Raw genomic sequence first — 20,640 nt, forward strand, 5'->3', positions numbered from 1 at the left:
CCACTGGCACTGCTCTTTTGCCCCCTCTGACATACCCACTGACATACCCACCGGCAATGCTCTATAGCCCCCACTGACATAGCTACTGTCACTGCCCTATAGCCCCCTTCCCCGTACCCCACTGATATATCCACTGGCACTGCTGTATATCCCCTACCCTCCACTGACGTACCCCTGTCACTGCTATATACACCCCTACCATCCACTGACATAGCCACTGTCTCTGCCCTATAGCCCCTGCCCTGTCCCTCCACTGATATACCCCTGTCACAGCTGTATGGACCGCCTCCTCATATCTACATTAACATACCCACTGTCACTGCTTTCACATATGTTCCCTAACTGTCCCTGCTGTGTATCCTCCCCATCAATCTCCAAATTGTAGCATGAAAATAAATCTAGCTACTTCCTCCGCACCAAATAAATATGGATCATGTTGCCATCCAGACACGTGAGTGCCACAGAAATGTGAATCTGTGTATCCTCCTTTATGTATTCATAGTTACTGCTACATATGCCTCCATTTTATACTCACACGCGTATGCACTGCCTCTAACTATTCACAATCAGTACACTATAGTTACACAGTCAAAGCCTTTTGAAAAGTTAAAGAGCACTCTGAAACAAAAATTACAACCTTTTTATAATGAATTAGAGGAACAGTTTCAAAATACATGCCTTTTAATATGTATTATTTCAAATATGGAGTCTGCATCCCTTGCCATGTTACTAGAGGTGTCACTACATAATTAACAGCTAGGATGAGTTTCTAAATACATAATACATTACTGCCTTAAGCCACTCCCACCAACAGACAAAACCCACTCAAGTAAAGGAATCCTCACCAAGGGAAAGCTACACATACTGAAGTGCGTATTTCAGTGAAACCTGCCATGAGTAGAGTTATTGCAAATACTCATGCATAATTTTAAACAGGTAAGTCTTTGCCGGATCAGGGTCATGTTTTGTGTTTACTTCTATCTTTTAAGAAAAATATACTTCTGCGAAGCTGGTAACCTTTTTATTTTTAGCTCGGGAATCCTGTATATATATCTCTCCTCAGTATTAATGCTTTGTATTAACTAGTCTTCATAAAAGGGAACTGTGATCCTCTCTAGTGCCAGTGGGGCTTTTCTCATAAAGTTACTTGTTAAGATAATTCTCCAGGTTAACTTTGTGTAACTGCTATATATTCCAAACAAGATCAATTCTTAGTTGTTGTCAAGCAGCATAGTTCACCGACTTCAACAGAGTTATACCACTTTATACTAGCTAAGGTTCTGGCGCAATGTCTGGGATTTTAATTTTTAGTTAAAAAGAAAGCAAACTACTGTGTTTAAAGTTGGAATTCTACTTTTTCTTATTTGTAAGTTTTTACTTGATTAAAAAGGATTGTTTAGAAAGAATGCAGAAAAATCATCAGTTTTCAAACATATACCAATAAATAAAGCAGAAGTGTTTCAATGAAATGAGAGAAACAAGGTTGCACTTCGTGCCAGGGATCAAGCATGGCAGGGCTTTTCTTCACTGCAAGAGACTTGGGGAGCAGGACTGCTGGGCTTTTTTTCATTCCCTGGGAGACTCAGAACATCAGCTGGGCCTTCTCACTTGCACATGGGGAGCCAGAACAACAGGCTTAGTAGTTCAATCATTTCCCTGGTAATCCTTTCATGAGGCAAAAGCCTTGTCTCACTGAAGTCAATGGCAAAATCTCCAATTGACATTAATGGACAAAGAATGACCCATTAGAATTTAAAAACTCTTCATCAGTGGACTTGTTAAATTTTCTGAGCTATTCGTCTCATAGACTTATTAGGTCAGCTGTATGTATTTGCCAAGCTTCTACCTTGAAACAAGTCTATTTGGTTTAAAGCTCTTAGTTCTGGTTCAAGGTAGGGTGACTACATAATACTGTACTGTTATGAAATAAATGTTCATAACAATTTAGTGACACAGACCCACGTTTGGATTGCCATCTTGCACAAGGCCCCAGGTTGGATCTCACTAATGTGATGCCTTGACTGAATAAATACATTTCATTTTTCTGGGAGTCAGAAAAGAAACATTTTGCCACTGTTAGAGTTGCTGCCCAACATGTCTGTTATGAGAATTGAAAATTTGCTGCAGTATAAAAGGAGGTGTTATAAAAACCTCATTAATTTGATATTGTATTGAATTCCTTTTAGTTTGTAGTTCGCATATTGGGGCTGTGTTTTTATCATGGCAACTTTGGGGGGCTTTTTTTTAGAGATGGGTGATCACCACACTGGAAATTGCTTGGATTTATACCAAGGTTTATGAAAGCAGAATTTGGCCCAGTTCTCTGGTCACTTACACTTAATTCTCTTCTCACTTACACTTGGGTAAATCAGGAGTAACGCTATTGAAATCAAACTATCCTTAAGTGACCAGAGAATCTGGTCCAATGCGTTTCCAAGTATTTAAGATATTTTTGACCCCATATGTTAGTCTGGAATTGTGTTTTGACATTTGTAGTTCATATAAAAAAGCATTGGTTTCAATGGTGTAATTGCGAGTTCTGATTTTTTTACATGCATCCAAGCTATGTGATTGATATAAATGATATCTAGGTAAAACTCCCATTGACTTCAGTAGGGGCCAGGATTTCACCCCAATCTATTAGATATTTTGGTTCTGATTCATCACCGCCTTGCACATTGTGCAGTCAGTTATGATGTGGGTATAAAGTAGCACCAAATCAGAATGGCAGCATTTTAAACCCACTTTGAATTCACTTAGCACAGGTACATATGGGATTCAAAAGGTGCAAAGCAGTGGAGAATCAGAGCTTATACATGGGCAACCTAATAATAGGATTGTTCCTGCTCCCACTACACTGGAGTTTTATCTTCAGTGTCAATGGGAGTAGGTTCCATATTTGAGAAAGTCTGGGAAAGCTAGTTCTCCTGCAGAACCTTGCATTTGATACTATCATAAATGATGCAAATAACAAGAAGAGTCGATGTGCTGTAGTAATGATGAAGAGTTTGGAAATTAGGAGTAGCCCCTATTGAACTCACTATTTGGAAACCAACCTGGCTTTCCAAGTTAAAACAAAATGGTTTAAAAAATATTGTGGAAGGTGTTCTCATAACTCAGTTCCTCAAGGTCTCAGGCATGTACTTAAGAGCTGTCCTGAATATCGCTGCTTCTCTGAATCAGGGCAAAAAGTCAAAACATATGGATATTTAAAAACAAAACAAAAAAATGCAGAAGTCACAATATTCTTGACTCCAATTACATGCATGACAATGTCCAACCCTAATCATGTCAGAAACCCGGAGGGGCCTGATTCCACTCTCAGTTACGCCGGTGTAAATTAGAAGTAGCTTAATTAAATGAAAAAAAGTTACTGGTCAGATTGTCTGCTGAAGCTGAGATCCATTCAGTGTAGCAGAGAGGACGGTGCAGTTATGGAGGCTGTTTTGGTACCCCGTTCTCTCAGCGCTAGCGTTCCTTGGCATAACCTTTGGGCTACGCTAACCTATGCCATCCGACAACAGTCCCCTAGAGACTGTCTGCCAGCTGATGATAGCTGGAACAAAGGCATGATCTAGACATGTTCCTCCTGCTCCCTGTGCTAAGGCCAGGATAGGGAGTGGCATGGGACTTAGTTACAGCAACAGTTTTATCTTAGAAAAGTAAGTCCCTGTGTTGGGGGAATACCCCAGTTAGCCAAAACCAGCCAGATTTCAGTCCTCTAGGGCTGCCAGAGTGGCACAAATTGGTCAGAAGAGAAGAGACAATCTGGCCCACACAGTGTAAAAGTGGTGTAAAGGAGAAGGGAATCAGGCTGAAGGCAGGAAACCTGCTTTCTGTATCTTTGAACTCTACATGCGATCAGGACCTGTTTACTTTGCTGCCTGAAACAGTAGCTGGGAAGGTGGCTTTGCACAGCAGCCCACACACATGAGCAGTTTTGTTTTGAAAGGGAGGGCTGACTGTGCGGACACCAACCACCGCTACACTCATACGACTGGCTATCGCAGTGTAATTTTAAGAAGACTCTCAAGAGCAGTGCAATCTAGTACTCTGCTGAATATTTTGGATCCCAATCTTCCTTCCTTTTTAGTATACTCTTAAAAGGGCTTTGTTTGAATTTGCAAACTCTAGTTACAGCTTCAACACCTTGAAGGTCTTAAAGTCCCAAAAGAAGGCAGTACACAAAGTACACAAAGAAGGTAGTAAAACATGACCTTTGATAAAGCCAGAGCTAGTGGTAGGCATAAGCAGACAAAGCAATTACTTAGCAGTTCAAGCCTCCCCCCTTAATTATTAGTACGTTGTGTGTGTGTGTGTGTGTGTGTGTGAAAATATTCCTGCTTAGGGCCCCCCAACGGGCTAGCACTGGCTCTGGATAAAGCATCACTTCATGCAGTCTGCAAGCTGGGGTGAAGGGTTGTCCTTTCTCCCTTCATTGAGCATGTATAACTCATCAGTGTCAATGACGGTGATGCATAAATATCAAGGAGAGTATTAATCTAATTGAAGTAAGGACACAGTCTGTCACTCTAAAGGGAAGGCTGCTGAGCAACCAGTGGCTCAGAAACAGGAGCATTACCTTTTATATTCAAAGGGAAAAGAGCAATAAAAAAACCAGGGTGCAATGGCCAATAGTAATCACAACAATTCAAAACAGAAACCACATTCATGCATCCGAAGAAGTGAGGTTTTTACTCACGAAAGCTTATTCCCAAATAAATCTGTTAGTCTTTAAGGTGCCACCAGACTCTTTGTTGTTCACATTCAGAAATGTAAAGCCAACTAATCAGGGAACAAAAGCAAATCATATGCCCTTTTGTCCTGTCAATGGAACACATTTTAAATATTGAATACATGCAACTATCTGCTGACTGATTGTGCCCAGGACTACTTGATTCCCCAGCCATTGAGCCAATCACTCCCTGAAATTGACTGGTGAGTATTGAAGTCTGGTACTAAACTCTTCAGTCATCAGATGAGTTTGGGACTTTACTTCCACTCCAAACTAAAACTCTCCAACCCTCTATCTCCTAATATGACTGCTGCCAACTCCTATTTTCTGGCATCTCTGACAGAAATATCACAACCCTCCAATCCATGCGAAATTTTGCTGCAAAAAATATCTTCCTTGCCCAGGTGACTTTCTCCCACTCTTTGATTTTCTCCACAAGTTTCTCCTACTCCAACACATCATATTCAAACTTCTCATTCTTGCCTGCAAGGCTGTATATAATTCTATCCTGGCTCTAGTCTTTTAGGGGATTGTTCCCCACCCATCCCTGCCGATGATGTCAGCCTCATTTACCTGATTTGCCCACTTCTGCAACTGCTTCAGTAGTTTTCTCCATTCTGTCCCTGAAGTCTTAAATGTCTTCCTGAAGCATCTCAGTAGCCCACCTCACACTCTTTATTCAAATCTTTTTCTAACTTGATGTCCACAAGAGGTAAGCCAAAGAAAGATGTTATTTTATATTGTTGCTTTTTCTTCCAAGACCAGTATCTCATTTCTAACACTAGCATCTCTTTCTGCTGAGCAGTAGCAGATGTCCAGTCCAGTTTCCCAATAAAGGAGAAATCAGTCATGAGGAGTCTGAGCACATTCTAAATGTAACTTTTTGTATTTACACATATGCACCAGTCCTGGGACAGAGGTGGTCAACAATATGCAGGGCGATCCCTTCTTTCAGGAGTCTCAACCCAACATCAGCCCAGCTCTCAGTGAACAACTCTGCCTCAGGGACTGACTCCAGTCAAAGCTCCCTTTCCAAGGACAATGGCATCTGCACAGAACCTTGCATATCTACAAATAACTGCAACACAACATGTCTTCCCAAGACTTAACATTTTCTCAGACATGAAGAAAAGGAACTTGGAAAACTATGTATTATTGTGCTATCTGGTGACACCTGCTGAAACAGTATTCGTATTTATTAAAAACTATTTAGTAAATAATACCCCTGTTTCCCACAAAAAAAAGCTACAACAGTTTGTCTTGACTGTAACCATTATCTTTCTTACCCCACCTCACTGTTTTGTTAACTCATTGTGTCATGTGAAATTATGCCTTGATCCTGCAAGCTGCTCTGCCTGGAGAGACCCCCTGCACAGAGACCCAATTAAGTCAACAAAGCTCTGCACATGCTTCACTTTACACACTGTGAATTGCCCTGTTGACTTCAAATTAAATGCATTTGCAAATCTTCACAGACCTGGGGCCCCAGGTAGTGAGCTCTGCTGGGTGGGGACTTTGTGTTTATCTGAGACTCCCTGCATAATTTTGGGTCCTCTAAAGAGATAAATAAAAATAATAATGATAATAGTACTAGTCACCTTTTTATTGTGATCTGCTTTTGACATGAGGAGACATGGTTGATTCTTTACTTGGGTACTGTGTGCAGTTGTGTGATGTGTGTAATGATTAGAGCAAGCCCTCTGTGGAGATTCTAGTTATCTTTTTAATATCACACATTGGCAGAGACGGATGATAATGTTCTATTAAACCATGAGCAGGTTTTTAGGCAGTAAAAAGCTTCACCCTTTGAATAAGTTGGCTCCTGAATCTGAAGAATGATTTGTAGAAAGCCATCTTGTGGTGACATAATCACTTTTCTTGTTTTGTTTTAATTTTATGATATCTAATTGTCACAGCTATAAAAGGATAAAATGTGTAACAACCGGAGGCAGATATGTCTTCTTTGAAAAGAATGATTTAGCCAGTTATGGCTTATAAAAAACATTAGCTTCTCTTTTTAATTCAGGAGCAGTCTTTCATCCTCAGTTAATATGACAAATAGTGAGTTTAGGCAGTGCTGGTTATATGACTATTATTTGTTAATTTGCATAACTAACTAAGCAGCACTGGCAGATTTAAAATAAACATTCATAGAATCACCCACAAAATATATTCTTTTAATATATATAATTTTACTTCCAAATGCTTGCTTTTACGCACACCATAGCATTGTGCAGGTGCACATGGTGCCTAAAGAATCAACTGTATCTCTTCATATAAAAAGTAGATCATAATTGAGTTGTTTGAGTATATGTATATAGGAAGAAAAAGTCTGATTCAATCCCTCTAGCTAGGTGACTGTGAATTATGGGGGGAGGGATAGCTCAGTGGTTTGGGCATTGGCCTGCTAAGTCTAGGGTTATGAGTTTAATCCTTGAGGGGGGCCACTTGGGGATCTGGTACTTGGTCCTGCTAGTGAAGGCAGGGGGCTGGACTTGATGACCTTTTAAGGTCCCTTCCAGTTCTAGGAGATAGGATATCTCCATTAATTTATTTATCAAGGTTAACGATTTTGGTTCATTTTACCCACATTATTGCAGCAGCAATTTTATCTATTCAACAACTTTCTTCAGTTAGAACTGCTGGGGAAACCTATTTAATCACCTGATACAACACACAGTGTTACTTGTTTACTGGCTGTTCCTTCATTTGAAGTGGCTTAAGAGAGTTTCATTTTACTTGGGTAATTTGAACACATTGTTGAGCCTCACATTTATCCTTTTAACAGGTTATATTTTCATGACGAACTGTAGCTTTTAAGTGGCTATAATAAATATGATAATACATTTATATATCATCCTTCATCTGGACATGCCAAAGCACTTTAGAAGCGCACTAGTTAATCAATCTTCACAACATACTTATGAGGTAGGAGGCATTATTATTAAATAATGATGAACAAAGAAGTTGAAGGCCAGATTGTGATAGTTAATTGCTTCTCTATGTTGGGGTCTGTTCAGAGCTATATTACACCAGTGGGAGCATCAGGAAACGTCATGATTCAAGGATGCAGAATGCCTATCAGACGTCCCTAGCATAGATGGGGACCGTGTCCACCGAATCACCTACATAACATGCACTCCTCTGGATGGACATGCAGCTCTGCTGGCTGGTGCAGCATGGGGGCAGAGCTTTGTTCTCATCTCCTTAGCTTCTCCTCCTGGATTGAGGATATAAGTGTGAGTAGTCCTTGTGCTTAGGAGAGCACTGTGAATGCAGCTGCAATTGGTACCTGTTCAGGACAGGCGGCACATGGAAGAATGGTTCACGTTCCCTTTCCCATACTTGCATAGACTGGCCCTGACAGATTTCCCAAGGTCTCTCAGTAGACTGGTGACAGGGTAAGGACAGAACTCATTAGATCTCAGTCCTTTGGGCTCTGAAATGTACAAGTCATCATGTTCTAGAAATGACTGGGAAAAATAAGGCTTCAGGAAGTAGGTGCTAAGCAACACTTAAAAATGAATTAGATAAAAATTGTAAAGGTATTTTTCAGGAGGCTGCCTCATGACATATTTACTCATGCTCTTATGAGATAAAGGACTTGACTCTGTAACTAAGTGAACCAAGTTCTATTTTGTTACAACTCGACCGTACAAGAGAAAACACAGACCATCATTAACGTTCAGCAGTTAAACACCAGCTCAGTAAATTGATTGCCAAGATAACCAACCATATCACTTACTATAGATTTCATCAAAAGAAACAAGACATTTTGCCAATTATTCCAGCACAACATAAATAATCTGAGCTAAATACGGTTTAATACAATTACCAAGGGGAAACAATTGTACATCAGAAATATATTAACATAAAATTAAGTTATCGTATTATATGACTATAAAAGTATGTTAACCTCAGTTTCTCTCACATCTAGGTCTCACACAGTTGCTTCAGTGTCAGTATCTCAGGTCTTAGCTGAATAAAACTTCACCAAGAAATATTTTTATAGATGTTTACAGGTATATGTTTATATGTGAGTGTGTCAGAGAAAATGAGTTTTAGGTCTTGGATTTTCTAAGTCCTTTATTATTAAGCAGGATTCCATGGGAAATGGTGATGGATAAGCTAGACTGATAGCTAGGCTCCTCTTCTGTTCTTGCTGGAGTTATGGTAGTCAGCTTTGCTTCAGGGTTAATCAGACATGTCATCTCAGCAAGCAAGAAACACTTCCTGTCAACTTTCCTCCTTTGTAGGCATCCTTCAGAATCCATCAGAGTCAGGGATGTCTCTCTTGATACTATTTATAATATATGCACAAGCTCTACCCTTAAATTATTCAGCTCTCAGTTTTAAGATCCCACTGCCTGAGTTCTCCAAGAGACTTTTGCAGTTTCTTATTTCACTAGGTGCATGGGCAGCACATATCGTAGGCTGGGGGAGGCTGTGCACTGCCCACCCAGCAATCAGGGGCTCGGTGGGGGGGTCTGGTCTCCGGTGGGGAAAGGGGGGCTGGGAGAGGTGGGGCCAGTCGGGGGCTACCCTCCTCAAGTTGGCGGGTCACCTGCTGCCCATCACTAGTTGTACCTGCCTCTATTTTCTTTGATGCTGTTTGTTTTACATCATTAAAGTTGCAGTGACTAAGGCTGTGTCTACACTACAAACTTCAGTTAATGCAAGTTACATCAATATACAGCTGCCAAAGTTAGTATATTCCTTGTGCACACTTGGCTTCTTGCACTGGCAATGTGCGTACTCATCAGGAGTGCTTGTATTGATGCATAGTGTGGTGCAACACTGGTAGATATCCTAGTGTGCCACCTTTGGGAAATGTTTGTGGTGTGTTGTGGGATAGAAATGACTAATTCCGGGATATCTAGAAGCTAGGGGATCAAGTTCCCAGCATGCAACTTTCGCCATCCCACAATGCTATCCATATTCCATAGTTTTCACACCTTAAAACTTGTGGAGTACTTTTCAGTGTATGCCATTTCTTACAGAAGCACGGAACCAGAAGAGCTCTGCAGAAGTCTCATGAACATTGCAATCACACAATGTATGTAAATATGACTGGGTGTTTTCATGCAGTTATGAATCATGTGGTGCTTGTTTGCATTTACAAATACTGTTTGTTTTGATTATCACTATGCATTTTGCAATATTTGTTGTGAACAAAATGAAGATAATTTGATTCTCCAGAAATAGAACTTGACTGAGTGTAAAAATATAGTGCAGAAAATCTATGTACAAAAGAACCCAAACAATCAAAATAATTGTTCTGTCCCCTTCACCCCCACAAAAAACAGGCAGTTATGTACACTTTTAATGGGGTGTAACTTTAAATGATAGTAAACATGTCTGTCCATTTAATTGCACAAATGTAGTCTGTTGTTCTCACAGGTCAGTGTTTGTGAAGTTGTGGGTTTCTTTGCTGTGCCCTGGTGTGGAGTGATAGGGGTAAAGATGTCCACAGTGCAATGTGGTATGTTGGGAGATGTAGAGAACAGTGACTGTGGCGTTCTCCAAGAACTGCAAAGGGGGAAGAGTCCAGGATTTTTGGACCTGTAGGTCAACCAGCATCTGGAATTGTGGCCTGAGAAGGCCCAATGTCCTGATACATTTCCTTCTACTTATCCTGCTGGGACTCCGGGCCCTCTCCTCTCTCTTTTTCACCATACTGTCAGTCATATTGGCCCTCCAAGCCCTTTGCTTACAGTCCAATACAGCATTGGCTTTTGGGATCTCTCAGAACATGTTTTCCCTAGTCCTCTTCATCAGGGTTGGGCATTCTGTGCACATAGAAGGGGCACCCTGCAAGGCCTTCATGCCAGAAGCTGCTGATAAAAACAGATGTACCATTGGATTTACAGTCACAACAGAAAGGGAAAGAAAAGTTGTAAAACTCCCTTCCTTTATTTCCATAAACACTTTTAATAAAACATGCTTATTGACACTTCAGCTTTGGAGCGCCTTGGCCCAGCACTGCTCTCCAGCCCCAGCCATCGTGAGCATGGCCTGCCAGGTGTGAATGCGGGGGTGGAGGGGAACTTTTCTGGTACACGAAGCAGTAAAATTTCAGTCCCTGTTCCACGGGTATAAGGGAATGGCGTTGAATATTGGCACTGTTTTCCACAGCTGGTGGTAATTTTAGCTGATATCTCACTCCTGAAGGTCACAAAGGTGCAGAGAACACAGCTGCTACTGGCTTTCTGGAAATGCCCAGGCCCATATGCTACTAGCTTGTTTACTGCAAAGGTGCCAGACAAACTCATTGCAGGGTGGTGTGGTAAGTGTCCTACGATAGAGGAAGAAATAAGGCAGCCATCCCTAGAAACCTTCGAGAGACGATTGCAGAGTATCTCCATGAAAGTTTCATTTGAGATCTCTCAGAAGGATACAAGGGACATACCTATATACATAAACAAAGTGTTCTGCATGTGCCTTCACTCCCCACACCTAACCCAACAGGGAAATGAAAAGCAGGTGCCATCTCTATCTGTTTGTTGTACCTCTACTTCTTTTTGTAAAAGTAAAACAATGAAATTTCAATACCTTTGTCTTGTTATCTTGAGGATGAGTTGGGTGCTATTTTTAAATTGTAAAGAACACACACTTACCCAGTTCCCTTCCCCTTATCAGGCTTATCAATGCTTGTCTGGCAGGACTGGCTAGACTGTGGAGGAATCTTGAACAAGTCCTGGCTTGTGACATGGCTGGAGTCCTCTGCTGCATCTCTCCGCACATCCTTCTCATCATAGATTCATAGATTCATAGATTCTAGGACTGGAAGGGACCTCGAGAGGTCATCGAGTCCAGTCCCCTGCCCGCATGGCAGGACCAAATACTGTCTAGACCATCCCTGATAGACATTTATCTAACCTACTCTTAAATATCTCCAGAGATGGAGATTCCACAACCTCCCTAGGCAATTTATTCCAGTGTTTAAGCACCCTGACAGTTAGGAACTTTTTCCTAATGTCCAACCTAGACCTCCCTTGCTGCAGTTTAAACCCATTGCTTCTGGTTCTATCCTTAGAGGATAAGGTGAACAAGTTTTCTCCCTCCTCCTTATGACACCCTTTTAAATACCTGAAAACTGCTATCATGTCCCCTCTCAGTCTTCTCTTTTCCAAACTAAACAAACCCAATTCTTTCAGCCTTCCTTCATAGGTCATGTTCTCAAGACCTTTAATCATTCTTGTTGCTCTTCTCTGGACCCGCTCCAATTTCTCCACATCTTTTTTAAAATGCGGTGCCCAGAACTGGACACAATACTCCAGCTGAGGCCTAACCAGAGCAGAGTAGAGCGGAAGAATGACTTCTCATGTCTTGCTCACAACACACCTGTTAATACATCCCAGAATCGTGTTTGCTTTTTTTGCAACAGCATCACACTGTTGATTCATATTTAGCTTGTGGTCCACTATAACCCCTAGATCCCTTTCTGCCATACTCCTTCCTAGACAGTCTCTTCCCATTCTGTATGTGTGAAACTGATTTTTCCTTCCTAAGTGGAGCACTTTGCATTTGTCTTTGTTAAATTTCATCCTGTTTACCTCAGCCCATTTCTCCAATTTGTCCAGATCATTTTGAATTATGACCCTGTCCTCCAAAGCAGTTGCAATCCCTCCCAGTTTGGTATCATCTGCAAAGTTAATAAGCGTACTTTCTATGCCAATATTTAAGTCGTTGATGAAGATATTGAACAGCGCCGGTCCCAAAACAGACCCCTGCGGTACGCCACTCGTTATGCCTTTCCAGCAGGATTGGGAACCATTAATAACAACTCTCTGAGTACGGTTATCCAGCCAGTTATGCACCCACCTTATAGTAGCCCCATCTAAATTGTATTTGCCTAGTTTATCGATAAGAATATCATGCGAGACTGTATCAAATGCCTTACTAAAGTCTAGGTATACCACATCCACAGCTTCACCCTTATCCACAAGGCTCGTTATCCTATCAAAGAAAGCTATCAGATTGGTTTGACATGATTTGTTCTTCACAAATCCATGCTGGCTGTTCCCTATCACCTTACCACCTTCCAAGTGTTTGCAGATGATTTCCTTAATTACTTGCTCCATTATCTTCCCTGGCACAGAAGTTAAACTAACTGGTCTGTAGTTTCCTGGGTTGTTTTTATTTCCCTTTTTATAGATGGGCACTATATTTGCCCTTTTCCAGTCTTCTGGAATCTCTCCCGTCTCCCATGATTTTCCAAAGATAATAGCTAGAGGCTCAGATACCTCCTCTATTAGCTCCTTGAGTATTCTAGGATGCATTTCATCAGGCCCTGGTGACTTGCAGGCATCTAACTTTTCTAAGTGATTTTTAACTTGTTCTTTTTTTATTTTATCTGCTAAACCTACCCCCTTCCCATTAGCATTCACTATGTTAGGCATTCCTTCAGACTTCTCGGTGAAGACCGAAACAAAGAAGTCATTAAGCATCTCTGCCATTTCCAAGTTTCCTGTTACTGTTTCTCCCTCTTCACTAAGCAGTGGGCCTACCCTGTCTTTGGTCTTCCTCTTGCTTCTAATGTATTGATAAAAAGTCTTCTTGTTTCCCTTTATTCCCGTAGCTAGTTTGAGCTCATTTTGTGCCTTTGCCTTTCTAATCTTGCCCCTGCATTCCTGTGTTGTTTGCCTATATTCATCCTTTGTAATCTGTCCTAGTTTCCATTTTTTATATGACTCCTTTTTATTTTTTAGATCATGCAAGATCTCGTGGTTAAGCCAAGGTGGTCTTTTGCCACATTTTCTATCTTTCCTAATCAGCGGAATAGCTTGCTTTTGGGCCCTTAATAGTGTCCCTTTGAAAAACTGCCAACTCTCCTCAGTTGTTTTTCCCCTCAGTCTTGATTCCCATGGGACCTTACCTATCAGCTCTCTGAGCTTACCAAAATCTGCCTTCCTGAAATCCATTGTCTCTATTTTGCTGTCCTCCTCCTTGCTGCTCATAGCAGGGGTCTCTGTCATGAGTTCCTCCAAGGTGTCCACAGTAATCTCTGGGGTGCTGATGGGGGTCTCCAGCTAGTATGGCATACAGATTGTTGTGAAACTGGGGGGTCTGTGGAGCACCACCAGATCTACTGTTGGCCTCTTTGGCCTTGTGGTATCCCTGGTGAAGTTTCTTTGCTTTCACACAGCACTGCTGCTGATCCCTGCCATCTCTCTTTGCCTGCATACTCTGCCTCTTCTCCCCACAGGCCCAGGAGCTCCAATACTTCCTATTCACTCCAGGCAGGAGAGCATTTCAGGAAATCAGGAAACAGCATTTTAAAAGCATTCAGTGGCTTTAATGAGGGGTAGGGTGGCTTCTAGTCTTGGTGACCCCTGGGCAATGGAGTTTAAAATTGTGACCAGAGCAGTAACTGTTGCAGGGAATGGGGCACTGTGGGGCAGTTGTTGGAAGATAAGGGATCACACAGACCATGTAGCATCTATACTTGCATTGTGTTGACCTTGTTAGGTCAACCATGGCTCTATGCTGTTGGGGGAGGTAGTTTTACTGCATCACTATAATGGGGCGCATACATCAGCTGGAAACAAATTTGAACGTACAGATAAGGTAATGTATATTGCCTTGTGACAACCTAACTTGGTACTGTAGACCAGGCCTAACTTCTTGTTAGTTCACTCTTTGCCAATTGACTTTCATGCTCTTCAAAGCCCCAATAGACACATTACTTATAATGCTGCTGCCATTATATGCATTCTTTTTACTCTTCAGCTAGGTTTGTAAAGTCTGCTGAGTTTTAGCAAGTCTTTAAAAAAGTCAATAATACATTAATATTAAGGAAGGTTTCTTCTGTTCTTCTTTTCCAGCATTCCTTGGGGTGAGTAATTACTTCTGTAATTTATGTAAAACAAGGAATAATATAAAATTATATAAACATGGATCTATTGACTTGTTATGCATGCTCTCAGATAAGATTGATACAATTTATTTTATGTTTTAGAAGGATGCTTTCATATTTTATCCTTAAGATTTTAAATGTAACCTTTCAGTTGTTCCTATATGGAAATATTTGGGTGAATTTCCAAACCTTCCTGAAGGTGATATTGGATTATTCCTAGGGAGGGAGTGAACTTTAAACATTGGTTAGTTCAGATAACTATTCAGTGTTTATCCAAACTATCCAGAATGCTGAGTGTAAACCTGGGCTAGAAATACAAGATCAAATTTTCTCATAAGAATCGTGTCAATTCTGTTTTCAGTTCCTGATAAAAACCTGAACTGCACCAACGTATTTCCCGACATTTCAGAATCTTTACCTGCTAACTGGGCACATAGGGCCTGATCCAAAGCCCACTGAAGTCAGGCAGTGGAAAACCTCCTATTTCAATGGGCTTTGGATGAGGCCCACAGATTGGCTGTGTAAACAGGTGTTCCTATCATTATGACCCTTATCCTGCCTCCCTTAGTCCTTCCCTTTATTACACTTGTTTGTATCTTGACTTGAATTACATTATAAGCATACTGAGGTTAAGCTTAAACTTAAGCTCATGCTTAAGCTCATGCGATGGCCTTTGCCATATCAGGTGTGCCTACCCTTGATTAATGATTCAGTATCATATTATGTGTTATAGGTGTGTTCTAAGCAAAGTATTTTGACTCTCTTCAGTGGCATCAGTGATGCTACTCACTTTCTAAGTACTTCCCGGGATTGGGGCGTAAGTATGCTTTTTTATTTCTGCAATATTTCTATTATTTCAATAGAAAATAATATTTTAAAAAGTAATGGAAGAACTGAGTGCTAGGATATTGGAGAGCTGTATTTTATTCATGATATGTAATGGAATGAGGTTTAAACCCCAATTGGTTTGGATAATCCTGGCATGGGTTTTAACGGTGGTTAAGGCATTTTTTCAGCTGGCAAGCTGAGAATTATGGGCTGCTGTGTGCTAGTCCTTCCTTTTACAGTAGTGGTGGCTGCTGAGAACGTTCAATCTCAGTGCTTAATATAGCACGCACCACCTCGATTTCATTTGTAATAGTTTGGACTCTTAAGGATCACAAACTGCTTCTGATTTACTTCATCCACTTGCCTTGTGTTCTATGGATACCGAGACAAAACATTGTCCTAAAGAATTATGTGCGGTTGAGTTTTATTTTTCCCTTCACTTTATTCCACTTCTGCATGTGAAGGCTAAATATAACCCTAGGCTCAGTCCCATTTTTTTTTTTTAAGAACAGAATTCCTGTGCAGAGATCAGGTTTAACTAATAATAGTGAGTTATATGAATGAATTCATTCCAGTCCTTTCACAGTTCCATTATTAGTAACTTTTCACAACTTTAGTAATTATGGGCTTGAAGCCCTGGTCCAATTCAGTTACTTTGTGCCACTCTGCTGGTACAAAGCAGCCATAAATCCATGAGTCTGAGGTGTCTCTTTGCATAGGAGAATCTTTTACTGTTGGAGACACTGTAGCTGCTTCTTGGCCATTCTTTTTTTGGGCACCAGCTAGGGAAAAGGGCCAAACCCTGGCTGCCAGGACTTAAGCTGCTCTATTTTATCCCAAGGCTGGGAATCGCTGATGGACCCACAATACAGGCACTGACAAAGTGATTTGCACCTACCTTTGTCTCAGACTTGTGCCAAGCACTGTTCAGCTGGACTGGAAAATTTGGGCCTATGGATTTTGTTAAACACCTTAAACAAATCAGCTGTTAAATCAGCCAAGTTAGGTTTTGGTTTCCAGACTTCCAAGAACACTACTGTATTCCCTAAATGCATTTATTCCTGTTTTCCAGTGAAATAAAAAGTGTACCTTCAGCGCCTTTATGGTCAAGATGGCGTCTGCTCTGCAGCAAGCTCTGGCCAAGAAAAGGCGCATGCATGAAAACTCCCTTCCACCCCAGGGGCAACTGTTCCAACTGCCCTCCCCCTTTGGTGAATGAACACAGACACAAATAGTACAATGAATATAGGAAAGGAAATATTTTTCACGGAGGGATGAATAGAGACAACACAGGAGAGAAGATGGGGGAGCAATAAAACAGGGTTACATTCAACATGAGGCCCCACAGGCCTAGTGGTACCACAATACAGAAGGGCAGACACTGAGTAATGCATCTACATTCAGAGTTCAGGAGTCCTGGGCAGAGTTCCAGTCCACCAGTGAGTCTTGGATGCTCCTGGTTGTCTTCAGCACCAGAAAACTTTCCCAACAAACCCCTCCCGTGCCCTCTTTGGCTACTCTCTGCAAACCCACACAGAGCGACACCTAACTACCTACAGCATCCCTTCTTATTCCCAATGCATGGTCACAAGCTCCAGTACTCACAACCCCATACAGCTCTGGGCAACAGTGATACTGGGTCCACGTCTGATTTCTCTTTGGGTGATTCTTCCCTGGCACAGTGCTCCTCCTGCCTCTTGTCCTGGTGTGTTTCCGGTTGGCCACTCTGTCCCTCCCAGGCTTCAGGGAAGTTCTCAGCTGCTTCACTACATGAGGGCCTGCTCACTGTAGTCCTTTTGTCTGGACACACACACACACACACACCCCTGTCACTCTCCCTCTTTTCACCCCTTGAACAACCAGCAGTTCCTGTGCCTTAGGACAAGGTTTTAAAGGGGCCATGCTCTCTAAACCCCAATGGGGTTACAAAATAATTAGGTCTATTTTCAGTTAAGACTGTTTTTGCCATAATGGTACTTGCCAGTCTATGTCACACAGTCACACTGGTAAGGTGGGTGAGGTAATCTCTTTTATTGGACCAACTTCAGTTGGTGAAAGAGGCAAGCTTTTGAGCTACACAGAGCTCTTCTTGAGGTCTGAGAAAGGTCCTCAGAAACTGATACCTATGTGAAAGGGAAACAAACAGTCATATATGGACTAAGGGGTAGAGCTGGTTGGGAGTTTGGAAAAAAAATGCCAATTTGTCAAAACGTTATATTCCCATTAAAAGTTTTGGTTTTGACAAAACTTTAGTCAGGAAAGGTTTTCCTCATCTAGGATGAAATTTCTGATCAAACACACACAGAGGAACTCCAGTCCAGAATAACCAATAGTCCAGTGGTCAGGGCACTCATCAGGGAAGTAGGAGACACCTGGTGAATGTTGGTCATCATTATGTGATTATATTTTTATATAAAATAAAGTTAAATGAAAAAGGAAAAGAAAAGGAGACGTACATATGAATTGCTTCCTGGGAGGAATTTTTATCTCACAGCCTGTTCACCTAGCACAGAAGGTTTGCTTTGGAAATATGCATTTAAACTAGCTATATTTATTGTGTGGTTTTACAAGTTACAAAACTTTCTGTATGATACTAAAATCCAACCCACCAGGAAGACAAGTTTCTGAGCTTACACAGAGCTCTTCTTCAGGTCTGGGAAATGTACTGAGTGTCACAGCTAAATACAAGGTGGAACAGATTGTTTAGGATAATTATTTAACACATATTTCAAGGGACCATTCAAGATGAAGTGGCCTGTTAACACCCCTCCAGTCATAGGGGGGAAAAGAAAAACTAACTAGGCCTTTATATTGCAAACAACACTGTGGTATGCCTACCAGACAAAAATCAATCATGAGCAGGACCAGCCAAGTTTAAAGATACAGATATGCCAGGTCTTGAGCTGGTGTAAACCGGTGTAAGCTTCACTGACTTGCACCAGAGCAATGGTGTATCTGGGAACCTGGCCATTTACCTGTGAGGGAAAGGCTTTGATGACTTAACTTGTTTGTTGTATCAGCTGCGTCATTCCACCAGTTTATATGAACTTTGAAGTTCAAAAGCATTATGGGCCTGATCTAGATTTCCCTTACACTTATTTAAATCCACTGAGTTCAATGGACTTCTGTTTATGCCAGTGCAACTGCGGAACCAGATTGCATGTGTCTTAAGTATTAATGATCTGAAAGTGTGTAATATATCCCAGGAGTGCCAGAGACTTGATTAGCCAAACCTCAGTTACAAAAACTCCTTATTGGACACTGTCCAGTTGTGACTATCAATGTCTGTTAATTACATTAAAAAGTCTCTTGATTGTCCAAAGGCTTAGTTATCTGAATCCATTCAGTGTCCCCCATACAGACTGGTCCGGAACGTGAAATGGGTACTGTGTAAAGATGGACCTACTTTGGAAAGCCACCAAGGGAACAAGCTAGCTTCTTGATATAGGTGATAACTGCCTCATTCATTTCAATGAATGCTAATTGTGAATCTCAGTTAGCAGTTCATATGTCAGTATTGTTCACTATTTCACAGGAACATCCAGTTGGTGTGCTTATTCAAAACTTCCTCCCGTGCTTTCCAAGGCACCCAAAGCACTAACTGCCCCCTAACCAGCTGCCATCCAGACCTTCTAGCTTCCCCCTCAACATTTTGTATGTTGCCAAATTCAGCAGCACATTAAAAACTGAAAGACAAGTTAAGATAAACTTAGATAGCCAATTAAATGTCACCAGGACTATGCTCCTGGTTGCACTATTGATTTTCACAGTTAGTTCAGTATTTTAATGTGAAGCTGCCACAAATCTGGCTGCACAATTTAGGACAAGTTTACTGCATAGCACACAAGCCTAGATGATGAATGATCAGATTCTACATACCAAAGGCTGGTTGAAAAGTTCTAGATGAAACAGTTTTCTATCAAAAAACACTGTTTTGTCTAAGTCAAAGGATCATGTCAATTTTGATGAAATTTTCAATGGAAAAGTTTGGAAGTGATTTGAATTGAAAAGGAACATTCTGTTTTGACTTTGGTTTTATTTTGTTTTTACTTTCAATTTTTTAAACTTTTCAAACTTTTCAAGTTACCATATATATATATATTTCTACAATATGTAATAGTTTATATTGTACTATAACATTGACATTAAAATGAAACATTTCAACAAAATCATTTAGATGTTTCCAAAATGCAGATTTTTTGGAATTTCCATTCTGCAGTAGATTTTGAAATTTTGACATTTCATTTAGGACAAAGAAATTTCAAAAAGTTGGAATTTCTCATGTGATGGAAATGCCATTTTTTCGAACAGCTCTAACGCCAGCCCTTTGACCAGCCTTTTGATTCTTTTCCAAGTCTCACACTATTAGGTGTTTTTCCTAAAGCTCTAGCTCTGGGATTCATGTGACAATCTCATTTTAAAAGATTCTAGCCCTCCTGGCCTTGAAGTAAAGCTTTGTTCAAAACCTGGAATGGAAATAAAAAATAACCTCAGATGTACTATTTTTAAGCCCTTGTGAATCTTAAACCAGTCCCATCACTTTTGGCACCCTAATTAATATTTCTTGAATGCTTGAGGGTAGCAATATTGCAGCTGGAAATAGTAAGAAGCAGCTAGCAGATTCTGTTGCAATCTATACACTGTGCTAAACTATTGTCTCCATCTAGTGATCAAATACTCTTAGCAGGAAAGTTAACATTAGGTTTAATTTGAGCTTTAGAGAGAGTGTGTAGATTAGGAGGAATGACAGAGGTAGAGCCCTCTGAGGATATCCATGGACTATGTTTGTGGATTGCGGATCAGATGCGAATACAAATTTTGTACCTGGGCAGGGTTCCAGAGAGAGGCTGATGCATACACAGAAGTAGAGATTAGAAATAAAATGAGAGACTCCCACAATCATGCTCCATACTCTAAACATTTGCCTCAAATTTAACTTGAAACTTGTTTTGTTTTATTACTGTATTGAACCAAACAACCTTTCCCTGCCTGTGACTCTTCCCTTTTTCTATTGCAGTAGATGGTTCAAGCTATGATAAGCATCTGTGGCTTTCTGCTCAAATCTGGGACCTAGATGGGCATGCAAAGGTTATAACCTTGTTACAGATACACAGTTACCCCCCTCTGTTTTAAGTTCAGGATTCCTACAGGGCAGACATCCTATCTTATAAGTCTATCCTATGATTAATGGAAATAGCCAGGATTCTGAGCGTTTTCA

This window comes from Chrysemys picta, chromosome 2 (assembly GCF_011386835.1).
Source record: "Chrysemys picta bellii isolate R12L10 chromosome 2, ASM1138683v2, whole genome shotgun sequence".
Classification (NCBI taxonomy): domain Eukaryota; kingdom Metazoa; phylum Chordata; order Testudines; family Emydidae; genus Chrysemys; species Chrysemys picta.